The following is a 13489-nucleotide window of genomic DNA, read 5'->3' as shown; positions in this document are numbered from 1 at the left end:
TTCAAAGTGCCGAACGCATGAAGGAGGAACATTTGCTATTTATTTCTCAACTTAGGTCATTTGCGGACGATATTCACATATTTACTGTATAGCAACCTTAATTATTATTTTTTTATTTCTTTTAAGCTCTCAGCAAACCAGTTTTTAAAAATATTGGCCATTATCGATAAGAATCCTCTTAATAGGTGAATTCCACGAAGGTATCATACACATGTACCAAAATTTCCGTTGTTCTTACTTGTTTGTTAAGTGATCTCGCTAATATAATACATATCATTTTCATATTTTAGAAAAACACAGGGCCAGATTTGTATAGAAACCGTACCTTGTTTCATTTTCCAGTCTGTGTATTTCAAACCACTCAGGAATAAACCGGGTACCTTTGAATAAGTACACCGCACAACAATTATTTAAGCATCCCCTCACATGTTTAAGATTCTGATATAAGTTAAAATATTACTTGCTTAACTTTCGTTACGCACGCACTTACTAACACCCAATCCGCCACACACGCACACAAACCCTTCCAAACTCAACCCACACACAAACACCCATACAAGAGCGTTAATATATTCTCTCGAATATTCTTTTTTCTTTTGCTAGTGACACAATTTTACTTTTCATAATTTCCTTTCGTATAATTTATAATATATATATATCTAATACTTCAAGGTTTTGGGGTTTTAATAAACATTTCGAGTTACAATTTGATTTATTAATCAGCGAGTTTTTTAAGACGTTATCACATTCTGGTTTACATGTATTGATAAGTGAAAATTTTATTCTAAAGACTGGTACAGTTTGATGGATAAATCAATGAAAAATTTATCTTGATTGATTAATTGTATGTTATTTGACGTTCATTTGAGAATTTTTCACTTTGTCATTCAGGATTTTCTAGAAGGGGCTAGTTTCTTCTCTTTTTGAGCGGTGATCATAATTAATTATTTCTTACATAATGTATCCGAATGCATGTGCCCTTTATATTTCGCAGCTATATTTAACCTTTAAGTTTTATATCAGCTTGCTGCAGTAAAAACAAATGTTTATGTTGATTTCCAATATCTCGATCGTAACCGATTACAGACAAACAAGACAATTCTTCACCAACAGTTTCTTAATTTTTCTGTGCTTTAATATGCACAAAAACATGACTAAATCGAAATTGAGACAAACCGTAATTGGCGACAACTGTACGTAGATAATTCAAGCTACATGTATATGTAGATAAATATAGTGATTGAACAAGAGCTGGTGGGAAGTAAATGTTTACATGCTTGAAAAGTACCGACAATAGCAAACTGCAATCGTCGACTTCACTGTAACGTAGTAATTCGAGCTACTTTAAACATTTTATGTAATCCTTTGTGTTTTTAATACATTATATAGCATATCAGTTTTGGATATTTAAAACCTATACATTTATTAAGTCACCTGTAACCGTACATTTAGTTTACAAAGCTCTCAATTCTTAACTTAATAGACAGCTTTTTGCTAATTTATTGTACAATTACAAGTATCTTCATGCACAGGTTTCAATGTTGAAAACAACACACAAAATGCAAAATATTTTCTGAACTTAATTAGTTATGAAAACAGGCAAATAATGTTTTTAATTAATTCCAGAGTTATGCATGAATATCAAACAGTTGTATATGAAATGTTCAACAGTATATCATCCTTGGAAATGACAAATCCAATGCAAAAAAGATACAAATGTAATATCCTGAGGCATAATAATTTTACAACATCCAAATACAGAAGTTTTTTTATTAGTAAACAAACGTCTCATCCTCTTCACAACATTTATACATGAATGCTGGACGTGGTAGATCCATCCAATGAAAATATATCCAGCGACAATTAAAATTTCAAAAGAGAAAGGCATATTTCCTGATGAAATAATAATCTCAATAGATGCACTGCTGGCGGAATATTTTTTAGGACTGCAGGGATCACAAATTTTCATCTTTTTCATACATTTTCCAATATCTAAATCCACCATATTTCTATATATGAATTCTTTTATTTACTCTCTGCCGCTGTTCATTGTTGGTTCTATTTTATAATCAAACTGTAAAAGATTTGTGGCCTGTTTTTCTCTGTTATTAAATGTTCATCAATCTCAGCTTTATACAAGCGGGTCGCCGCTGTTGTTTTCAAAGAATGTTCCGTGAAGTGTCCCTTAATTTCTGAATAGTCACAAAGATTTACGATATATTTTGTCAAAACTTGAACTCCGACTTCAAAATATGCATACCTGCAGGTTTATGCTTTTCTGCTTTACATTATTCTGTGACCACCCTTTGGTCCGTACTTTGGAGAAATATGCATAACTTGCTCCATCTGATGAGGACATATTCACTTATGAAGTTTTACATGGGAAGTGCTCAGAAATCAAGTGAACTATCATTCAGATCTAAATTTACCTTACACTGTCTATTAAGTTAAACAATACAGCTATTTTTTCATCCCGTTTGTTTTAACCTCTCACTCTCTGGACAATCAAGTGTGTTACGTAATCAAAGCAAATACATAACCATCACCTGGGACAGTTTATTAAGTTAACAATAGAGAAAATGTTTCAAGTAGGATAAAGTCCTCAAAACTGTCCATTCTGTGAGAGGAAAAACTATTCTCGGTCCTTTGGGCCTCGAACTATTCTTTCTCTAGCTCGTAGAATGGACAGTTTTCTGACTTTTTCCTTTACATAGCTAATTAAGATTTCATGAATGATTCTGACTTCAGTTTCAAACCCGTTCAAACCATGCAACTAAATATTTACACTTTAAAAAATATATAAAAACTTCATGTTAATTATCTCAATTTCCCCTCGTTTAATTATTCACGTACTAGTAATTTGAATGAAGGATATGGAGATAACGAACAGTATTCAATCTCAAAGTCCATAGAACAATACAAAATAAGAGCAGAGCAAACACGGACCCCCGAAACATTAAAGGACGGATCAGGTGCCATGGAGGAGTGAGCATTCCCTGCCGAACGGTCAAACCCGCCGTGTGCTCCTTGTCATGATCAGGAAATAACGAATAAAATCCGTCGTCAATTTAATTCAGTGTATAAAAAATGGACTAACAATGGGTATGAAAAAAGTCAGTCAGCATTTGACTCAATGATAAATTGTATTTGCTGACAAGGTCATTGTATCGACCATAGAACTTACGAAATGATGACTTGAAACGAGTTTGTTGATATTCTTGTTTCATCAACTTGCTTGTCAATAATTTACCGTATCGAATCAACTGAGATATATATGTGAGATAATCGACACTATTATTTAAAAAATAAAATAGCGAGATATTTTCTTGCGAGAGGAATTTTATCTTCAATTGATTTTGACTTATTGATTGATCTAGCAAAAATTTAAGTGATGATATTGAAAACAAGATTAGTATTATAATTTTAAAAAAATCTGTGTTTAACAATAAATCATGCGAAATTTGTTTTCTTTTTTTCTTTAGTCGTTTATCAACACAATGGAAGAGTGTGTCAGTGCGATAAGTATAGGACTTAAGGAGGAAGGCAAGTGCACTAATAGTTTATGTAAGGAAGGTTGTGGAGAGAATAAACAGTATTCAATTATAATCAAAGTCCATTAAACAATAATAATTTACTATCATTTGGGGAAGTTACAGTCCATAGATAGTTAATATCTAATAAAAAAATTATTTGCAAAACTTTGCTAAAATAATTTTTCTTTGATAATTTCTTTACATTTATCTAATTCAAATCTTGAATTTTGATTTATGTTAAACATTTACAAAAAAGAAAGAATTCAACTACAATGAGAATTTTCATATTCAATGACAGTAATCTGTACCCAAACTCTGCTATGTTTGACTATAGCTAGGTGCTTTTGATTTGTTTATATCTCCCAAACATTGACACACGAACGGACAACACTGGTGTATTTTGTTCAGGTTATATATCTCTTCATTGTATTCTTACTTTTCTTGACAATATCTTTAATTTACTAAAACGAAACAGATTTCAACCTTTTTATCAATTGACAATAGTTACAAAAAAAAAATCATGGTCAGAGATAATTTGTTTTGTTTTTGATAGATGGTAACAAGAATTCCAAAGTGGAGAAAGAGAAAGTAGAAGAAAAAGCAGAAGACCTAGAGAGCCAAGATATATACATTCCTAAGTTTGTCATTCCACCTATAACTTCACACAGTGAGTACTATTAATTAAAATCAAATCAAATGGAATAAAATTATTTGAAAATATAGTATACTTTTTTCACATTTTAATCTCAAGTATTTTAAATTCTTCCGTAAGTAACAACACAGTCTTATGTACAATCCATGAATGGTTATCTTTCTTTTTATATTTATGCTTTAATTTTATAAAGAATTATATTAAAAATTTTAATTATTGTCGGTATATCAGAGAGTATTGTGACGCAAGTAACAGAGTTTCCTTCGGGCAAAAATTCTAGAGAAGAAATAAAAGGTAAGTCTGCAAAAAGTTACACGTAAAGTGGAAAAGACATGATTTTATTTTTTTTCTATGAAATGGTCACACTTCAGTAAACATTGTAGTCATTAATAATGTTTGACATTAATATGCCTTACTTTTTGTTAAACTAACATATCTTTATATCAAATACATCATAAACATGTGTTTAAAAGTAAAATATTAATTCTCTTAGGTGGTGTGTTAGCAATATTGTCTAGTGTATATAATTAGATAGAATGAAACTTCCCACAAATATTTTTACACACGATATTGTGCCTATTTTTTTTCTTGAAAGTAGTATTGCAAAGATTGACACAGTAATTTTTGTATCGTAAAATGCTTATGATGCATGTTTATCAGAGTATTATGTAACTGATGGACATTGAAGAAGAGAAAATTTGGTCTTATTATGGATGGAAAACCTTAAGGGTAGATCAAAATAGAAGCATTAATGTTTTATACACCAGTTGCAAGTATTCAAAGGAATTGAGGTGAAGCTCTGCGTGTAATTATTCTAAAGAAGATTTAGAGATGGGAACTTATATATGAACAACTTAGTAGCTGATGGTCCGTAGCTCGTTTAACCCGAGGAAATTTACAAACCACGAATTTCTTATATGCATTATAATTTTATTGCACGATCCTCCGAGAAACATGAAGATTTATTCAGCAAAGAAAATAATCATATTCCTGAGGTCTTATATGTAGGCTGAGGAATATAGAAATTTTACTGCATTGCTGAATAAATGTTCTTATTTCTCTCATGATCATGTAATGAATGAAGTTTCACAAACTTTTAAATCCATTTTTATTTCTAAAAAAAACCATTTAAGTGTCTTCCATTTTTTTCCTCTCCTTTTGTAACCAACCTGGCGAGAGAAGATAACAATTTCTGACACTATTTGGTAGATGTGCTCATTCTTTTATTGTAGTTCTTGATATTTTTGTTTTACAAACGTTTTAATTAAACATATTGTGGAAAAATGTACGAGGTTTTCGATGTAGATGAATATGACGAACAGGATACCAAAATATCAGAGGTTGGAAAAGGAACCAAATAGCCAAAATTAAAAAAGAAAATGTCACCCTTTAGGATGACTGTCATAAAAAACTACATAATGCTTTAAATTACAGAACGCATAACCACCTTTCATTGCATATAAAAAGTTTTTCTATATGTTCATTAAATTTTAAAGAGACAGAAACGCTGATTAATAAATATAGTCATGTTACTTTGGATTCAAACGAACAAACGTTAAATCCTCCCGATGCAGGCAGCCCAAATTCCATTATTCCAGATAAGTTGGTGGAGAATACACAAGCAAGGCCAAATGATGCAGTAAGTATTTCAAATCAAAATATGTGATGAACTAAAGAAATCTAAGCAAGATACTTTTTCCTTGTATTATACTTAAAAATTGTCTTTTAATGATGTGGAGAAAATTAAATAGGAAACTTTTTTTCCTTATCACCCGTTCTCTGTCGTGTGTTTATAACATTTCACGTTTTAACTTCTTTTCAAAAACCAATTAGGCAATTTAACCAATGGAAATACAAAGTATCTTGGGTAAAGAACAGATTAAATTGTTAAAATGAAACGTCAATCCTTTACAAGGGGAGATGATTAAGAAATGACAAATATAGGCTTGGGTCTCTCTATAAACTTTTTTTTCTTGAACCACTGGGTCAGAAAAAGTGAAACTTATTTGGAAGCACCCTTGGGTTGTGTCAATTCTAACTTTTCCAAATCATGACACCGGAATCAGGTGCCACTGCGAGAACGTAAAAGCATCCGATTTTTATACTATGGAAACAACCTTTACCGTGCCTGTGGGTACATAGGACAAGAGACCGACTCCTCCACTTCTATCTTGAGTATTTTTTTCCAGTTCCCCAAGTTATTTGTGTTCTCTCATTTTCATCTCCATAGCCCTTAGCCATGTGTTCTTTGGCCGACAAATTTGCCTCTTCCCTTCTGATGTCCATTTAATATCTTCTTTGGTGATGTTGTTGGCTGGTTTTCTGAACACATATCATATCCATCGTCAATTATGTACAATTATAAATATGTACGTTATTTCAATAAAGTTCTCATATCGATTGTGCTTGCTTTCTCATGCAGTTCCACATCGGTAATTTTCTTTGGCTAGAAAATCCGTATAATCTTTCTTAAGCATCCAAAGATTTACTTGATCGTATAAAGTAATGCATGAGAATAAGGTTATTAGATTTATAAAGACTAAGGATTCTTTTTCAGAATTTATTGATATTCAAACATAACAAACCTAAAGTAAAAGAGCAAAATAGCAGTTTTTGAGTATATGCAAAGGTATGAGTGAAACATTGATAAATTCTGGGGAAAACCACGTTTACTTCATTAATAACTGGTATAAACAGACATTTTTGTTAGGACATGGAGGGCTCTAATGATTTGAGTATTTTCTCGTGTGCTGCTGGGTTTTAAAACAATAAACTACATGTATATAAATAGGTATGATGAGGGAGATAATTTTTATAATTATATTTAACTTTGTATAGGGACCAGGGCATACTTACGATATGAACTCACAAAATCAACATAATATACTAATACAACCAGAACCGTCTAGCGGTATGAAGAATCTAAAACATGAAGATAGTAAAATGCCACCAGGCTTTATGATGGGACCACAATCACAGTACTATCCACGACGTAATGCTTTTCCACAAATTTCAATGCCTTTAATCCCACAGCTGTCAGTACAAAAAATATTGGACCCACCTACTGGAGGTATGTTGAACTTTGCCTGACCAATATGTAAGAATGTTTTATAAAATATTTGTACGTGAAGGTATTTCTACAATTCCCGGGACATTAAATCTGATTTTGTCCAAAATGCATTTAAAAAAAGAATAAATTTGGAATTCATTTTGTGCAATAATTGCATCGGCTTATACTAAACATGTTACATTTACTTGTAATAGACTAAAATCTTCCCAAACTCTTTTCAAAACTTGAAACTAACTATTTATGACCAAACTGATGTTTAGTATTCTTAAGGACTCTATTAGAAACTTTAAAAACAAAGATTGAGGAAAATGTATATTGTTTACAAAATAAGACTACCATCTACATCAAAAGGAACTCACCCAACCACTTAGTCCCTGAAGTAATAAAACAGAGAGGACAGTTAAACTGTAAAGCCATGTGCTCAGGTCTGAAAGTGCATAGACAGATACTCGCGAAGCAGACCTCAGCAGTAGTGCGAAAGATCAGCTCCTCCAAAACAAGCTATTATCAGAAAAAGCTCACCACAGCGGAGAGTAAAGAGATCGGTGGACTTTCAGAACTTTAATGAATGCAAGGAATCACTCCCTTTTCAATGGTATGTGTACTAGTGATTTTGCCGAACTAAGAATTCGTACTGTTAAACAACAAATTTACGAAATCAAACAGGTCTTGATGACAAAAAACTTGATTTTGACAAAAACAGCTTCTCCGGGCCTAGACAGATCAGTGCCTCAACTTGGCTCCTTCAAGGTCAAGGAGCGCGGGAAGAAGTTGACAGGGTCATCAAAAGCTGTGCAAATAAGGCTGCTCATTGGATGCAATTCCAACTGCGCTCTTGATTTTTAAAAACATTAACTGTTCTGTTTGTGGTGCTGCCGACCATTCCTGCGCTGGTTAATATACGCAGGTATGCTAACTGTTAAGGCAGCACACAGATCAAAATTCGGCGAATTTACACTTTTTTGTAATATGTACATGTAACACTAGTATATCGGAAAAGTTTTGCTATCATTATCCGTTCTATAAACTTCAATGGGACTTACACTCCAGGACGCAGTCTACCACGTCGTCATCACGTGATGTCTATAAATAGAAAAAATATGCCTTAATGAAAAGTGAACATTTCAACACCACCCCGGGGATAACTAAATTCTATTTGCTATAATATTTATGTAAAATAATCTCTGTACCATAAAAAGTGCTGATAGAATCCAACTCTCCTATTACAGAAATAATTATTCAACACTTTCAGATGAAATCTTATAAAACTTTTTACATTTTGTACAAAAGATTGAAAATTATTTTCATCAACTTTCATCAATACCCATTAAACATACAATTCTAGCAGCACTTCCCAACAGCTATAGAATAAGAACTTTCGATAGAAAGAAAAATTAAATTTCAAAGTTTGCGGCGTAGTGTTGAGCTTTTACATCTTTTTTTTTTACGAACGACAGAGGAAAGGCTGATCGTAAAGTAAGCACACTGTCTGTTTTTATTGTACGAAGAAATTGTAGAAATGTATTAGCCTACCTTATTCATTAGCTTTATTCAAACATGAATCAAGCATGATATCCATGCTTAATGATTTTGAACTCCGATTTCTTCTCTTTAGTTATATGAATTCTGGTTACGTTTCACTTTCACTCTGCTCATACTGATCAACAGTTATAACGTCAAATACATAAATATTCATTTGTCTCTATTGAGCTTCTGCATGTTTTAATTCATTTCTACGACCTCAAATTAATCTTCAATTATAGATTTTAAGAAATCGTTATCTCTAAAGTTCATGTCTTGTAGCTTACTGTGACGTCATATTGTACATGTATAGGCAAGTAGAATATCTGGTTGTAACCTTAACATAACGGGTAATCACTTTCAACCTTTTTACCAAAATAAGCTGAAACGTATACCTATTACACCACGTCTGAAAAGTCTGTACATGTATTGGATATGAATATTTTTGTAACAATAGAAAAGTGTCAAGTATCTCAGTCATCAGCAAGGTCATCAAGCGTGTTGTTGCACAGCAGCTAAATAGCCAATAGATCGCCGATAAATAGCTAAAAGGAGTGGTCTGCATGGTGCAGTCAGCTTATGAAACCGGTACCAGCACCTAGACAGCTACCTTGCGAATAAAAGCAGAGATAGAAGAAAACACTGGGTTAAAATGACGCTATGTTATTGGCCCTTCTTGACCTGAGTGCAGCATTTGACACAACTGATCACACTCTCTTGCTAGATAAACAGCATGAGGAAGTTGTACTGACAGACACAACACTCAGATGGGCACAATTATACCTAGGTGGCCGCATCCAAGCAATAAAAATCAACAGCAGTGTGTCCTCAGATGTGCCACTATCCACTGGCGTGTTCAAGGGTCTGTGCTTAGACCACTTATCTCCCACTCAGGTGTGTCATCAACCAATCAGCCATAAACCGTCGTGGATTCCCAGATACCACAGAACTTTACAGTCTTTTTAGTGTTTAAAAAACTGTCACTCTCTCTCAAGTCGACATCATTGTGGAGTACATAGCGAGTGTTCAAACCTCCTTATCTGTGAATAAACAAAAGCTAAACAATGAAAACTGAGATAATGTTCGATGCTAGTAACAATAACTGGTGCCATATGAAGGATATTTGCCTTTAAGTTGGTGAGGCCATTGTGTAAACCAACTTTTATCGGCGACAAATTTATTTCGCGATTTACCGGTGGTAAACTAGTTCGCGATGATTATTTTTTTTACGATCAAGACGTTAAATTGAGAAAGAGACTTGAAGGACTGGTATGAGGCGAGAAATATTTTGCGATGATGCAGCTCTCGCGAACTTGAACACGCGAATAAAAGTTGGTTTACAGTAGTGAAACCAAAGTCTACTGTAATAACCTCTTTGCTACCATAGACATCACCTTATCAATAGAAACACTTGGTAGGAAAGATATACACGTTATGGCATGGGGATCATAAAAGTTAGACGAGCTCACTTTAGTCTCAGTCTCACTTTTACCAAAGGAATATATAGTGGAAAAGTGACACTGAGATCAAAAGTGAGCTCATCCAACTTTTATGGCCCCAGGCCTGTTCTGCACGTTAATTGTTTCAGAAAAGATAATACATTTCGCAGGTACATGTACATCAACATCCTCATTCGCTGTCTGTTAAATAACGTGTTGTGTTTAAATTGCTGGATACCATACATAATGCACTACGATCCTCATCAGTTCCAGACTACATGCGCAAGCTATGCCCTTTTTACCAGCCACAGACGACCTTGAGATCGACTTCTGATCTATGGAAAGAAAAGAAATCATAAAACAAATACAGTGTTAGAGCCATAAACACACAAGATGCCCAATTGGGTAATGAACTGTCATTGGAACTTTAGAGAGCTTAAGCACATGAAGCCCTCTCCAAGAGCTAAAACACTTTTGTTCAAGTGTAAATATAATTAAATCCAGTATAGTATCTAGAAATCAATGTTTAATCCTTTCCGACCAGCATTTCTATCCAGAACTGGCAGATGAATGCAACTACTTGTGTGCAGATTTTATCATGTCTTGTCAAATTTACCTTTTCATATAACTACAATTTTATTTTAATCTTTTCTGTTATGAATTATTTTATTATAGTTCTGACAGGTATTTATTGGTATATTATCATTAATTATTAGCATATAATACTATAAGAACAAGGTACTCTTTTAGTGAAAAGTTCGCCCGATTATTTCCCCAAAATTAAATATGGATATTTAAATCTCTCTTTCATGTTTTTTATTGAAGTAATCCTCAGAGACACCAAATCATATCACAAAACAAGAAAACCAGTGCGCATGCGCACTGCGCACTGTCAAACAGATGTTGTATTTGGCTATTTTTGCCATTATTTGCACATTTTAGCACCAGAAAAAGTCAAAATTCAATGCCTCCACAGTGATCGCCCACGATTAAATTTTGACAGAATGAATATCAGATGAAAGTTTATATTCAGTCTTAATTTCATCGTGGGCGAGGGCTGTGGACATAGTTTAATCTTAAAAAATAATTTGATCAGTTTTTAATCGTAACGGTTGCCATGCTGATAGTGTATGTTATTTAGTTAGAGTTATAATCTCAATACGATGTATTCAAGTTATTTGAAAGCAAAAAATCATTTAAGTGTTCAATAAAGCTTCTAACAGTAATTTTGTAATTCTTTTTCCTTTTTTTTATATTTATAAATTATCCGGAATATTTTTATCTCGCCGTTTTTGTGACGTCATTTTCGTTTCTATGGGTGAGTGTAAACAATACCTGTACCAAGATTCTGGGTTTACAAACATCATGACCTGACAGGTGAGAAAAAAATTTGTTTTAAAAATTTTTATATGTGCAGTATTGTATGCATGATCATGCATTAATGTGATAAGCTAATTTATTCCGGCGATGTTTTTTTATTATTAAAGTCTGTATATGTTCAGTTTGGTCTCTCGTATGTCATCATACGCCGAATAACTAAGCATTTAGGATACAGGGGGGAACAAATATAAGAACGGAATCATAGAAATGTAGATTATTAGCCTATTTAAATCATTACATCAAGAAATGTATGTTTTCGTAAAATATATACAGGGCTTGTCAAATGTCAACATCGTCTGCAAGCCTAATGGCTAATATTAGAATGACTAAGGGCTTTGGCACATTGCGTCATGTTTAATCCTTGCACAGCATAATGCTCTTTAAAAATATTTTAAAAGATGGCATATTTTATGAAAAGAACTTTTGTATTTTGTCTTAATATTTGTAATGTTTCTTTTTTTTTAAGTTTCTTTTTTCCGGAAAGCTTATACTGTACACTTTCTTAAACACTTTATTGTATGAGACCGATTAGCCGTGATCGTTTATAGGTGAAGCTTACACTCTGACCGCATGGGAGTGCGTGTTCAAGTCCCTCACACTGTAATTTTTTTTTTTTTTTTTTGAATAACCACATATAATTAAATATATTTATGATATATATATATATATATATATATATATATATATATATATATATATATATATATATATATATATTCAGATACATGATCATGAATAAATTTTCTTTTTAGGATGGACAGGAGGTATTTTACTTGCGTATTGTGTGGAGGGAGACCTCTTTCACATGAGCGCCGCCCCGTACAGTCTGGACAAATAAACATCCTGTCAACACACTTTGCAGTTGACGCAACTGTATCAGACATTTTGTGCAATAAGTGCCGTCACAAATGTCGTAACATATCTAGAAAAAGGGAGGTGTCACGGTGCACAATTCCTGATAAAGATGAAGCTAATGATCCATCTTTTACATCACCAAAGCGCACTAAATTAATAGTCATGTCAAGTCCTCCATCTGTTTCACTACCATTCTTATCTTCCACCAAAAGTCATGGCTACTGTTTTGTGTGTAAAAAGCCGGGACCAAAACTTATTTCTATTTCAAGTCATGCTCGTTTACATGTACTAATCGTAGGAGAAATAATAATTCCTTCAGGGGCAAGGTGCTGTGCAAGTCACATGATAGACGGTAAGCTTTCGGAGAGAGATATAGAAAAAATTAAGACCAGTGAGGGTGTGTTGCTGAATAGGACCTCAGTGTATAACATTATTCAGGACTTACGGGAAATAGCTTCCCGCCATTCCAGGCTAGATTTTGATGATTAGGGCAGCATGGATGACGATGACTACAGGATTCTTACTGGACTTACTCGTGGGGAATTTCAAGATGTTGTGTCAACGGTGACCAGTATCAACTCAACGAAAGTAAGAAGTAAGAGGACATGTATTGCTATCATGCTGGTGAAACTGCGTACAGCGATGTCAAACAAAATGCTGAGCGTTTTATTCAACATGACAAAGCATCAGGTTTGTATATTATTTTATATCGTTTTATGCAATGATCATGATCTTATTTATAGATAATGAAATACATGTATGTTATAAAATATACTAGTATATATTACAAATCTGTAAAATATTTTGCGAAAAGGTTTACTAGACATTTTCAAAATTATTTCTATACAGATAAGACGAGCTATTAAATCAGGGAGAAAAGCGCTGATGACAGATTTTGTACCCCAAAATCTGGGTTTTCAACACATCACGCGGGAGGCAGTGATTGAGAATCATACGCGCCAACTAGCTAGGGATCTTTTCAATGGCAGTGCTACCACAGATCCGGCAATTCTAGTGCTAGATGGAACTTATGTGTACA

The sequence above is a fragment of the Saccostrea cucullata genome, unplaced genomic scaffold (genome assembly GCF_032062105.1).
Source record: "Saccostrea cucullata isolate Sc308-1 unplaced genomic scaffold, CSIRO_AGI_Scuc_v1 ctg4348, whole genome shotgun sequence".
NCBI classification, from domain to species: domain Eukaryota; kingdom Metazoa; phylum Mollusca; class Bivalvia; order Ostreida; family Ostreidae; genus Saccostrea; species Saccostrea cuccullata.
Note: the sequence above shows the minus strand (reverse complement) of the source record.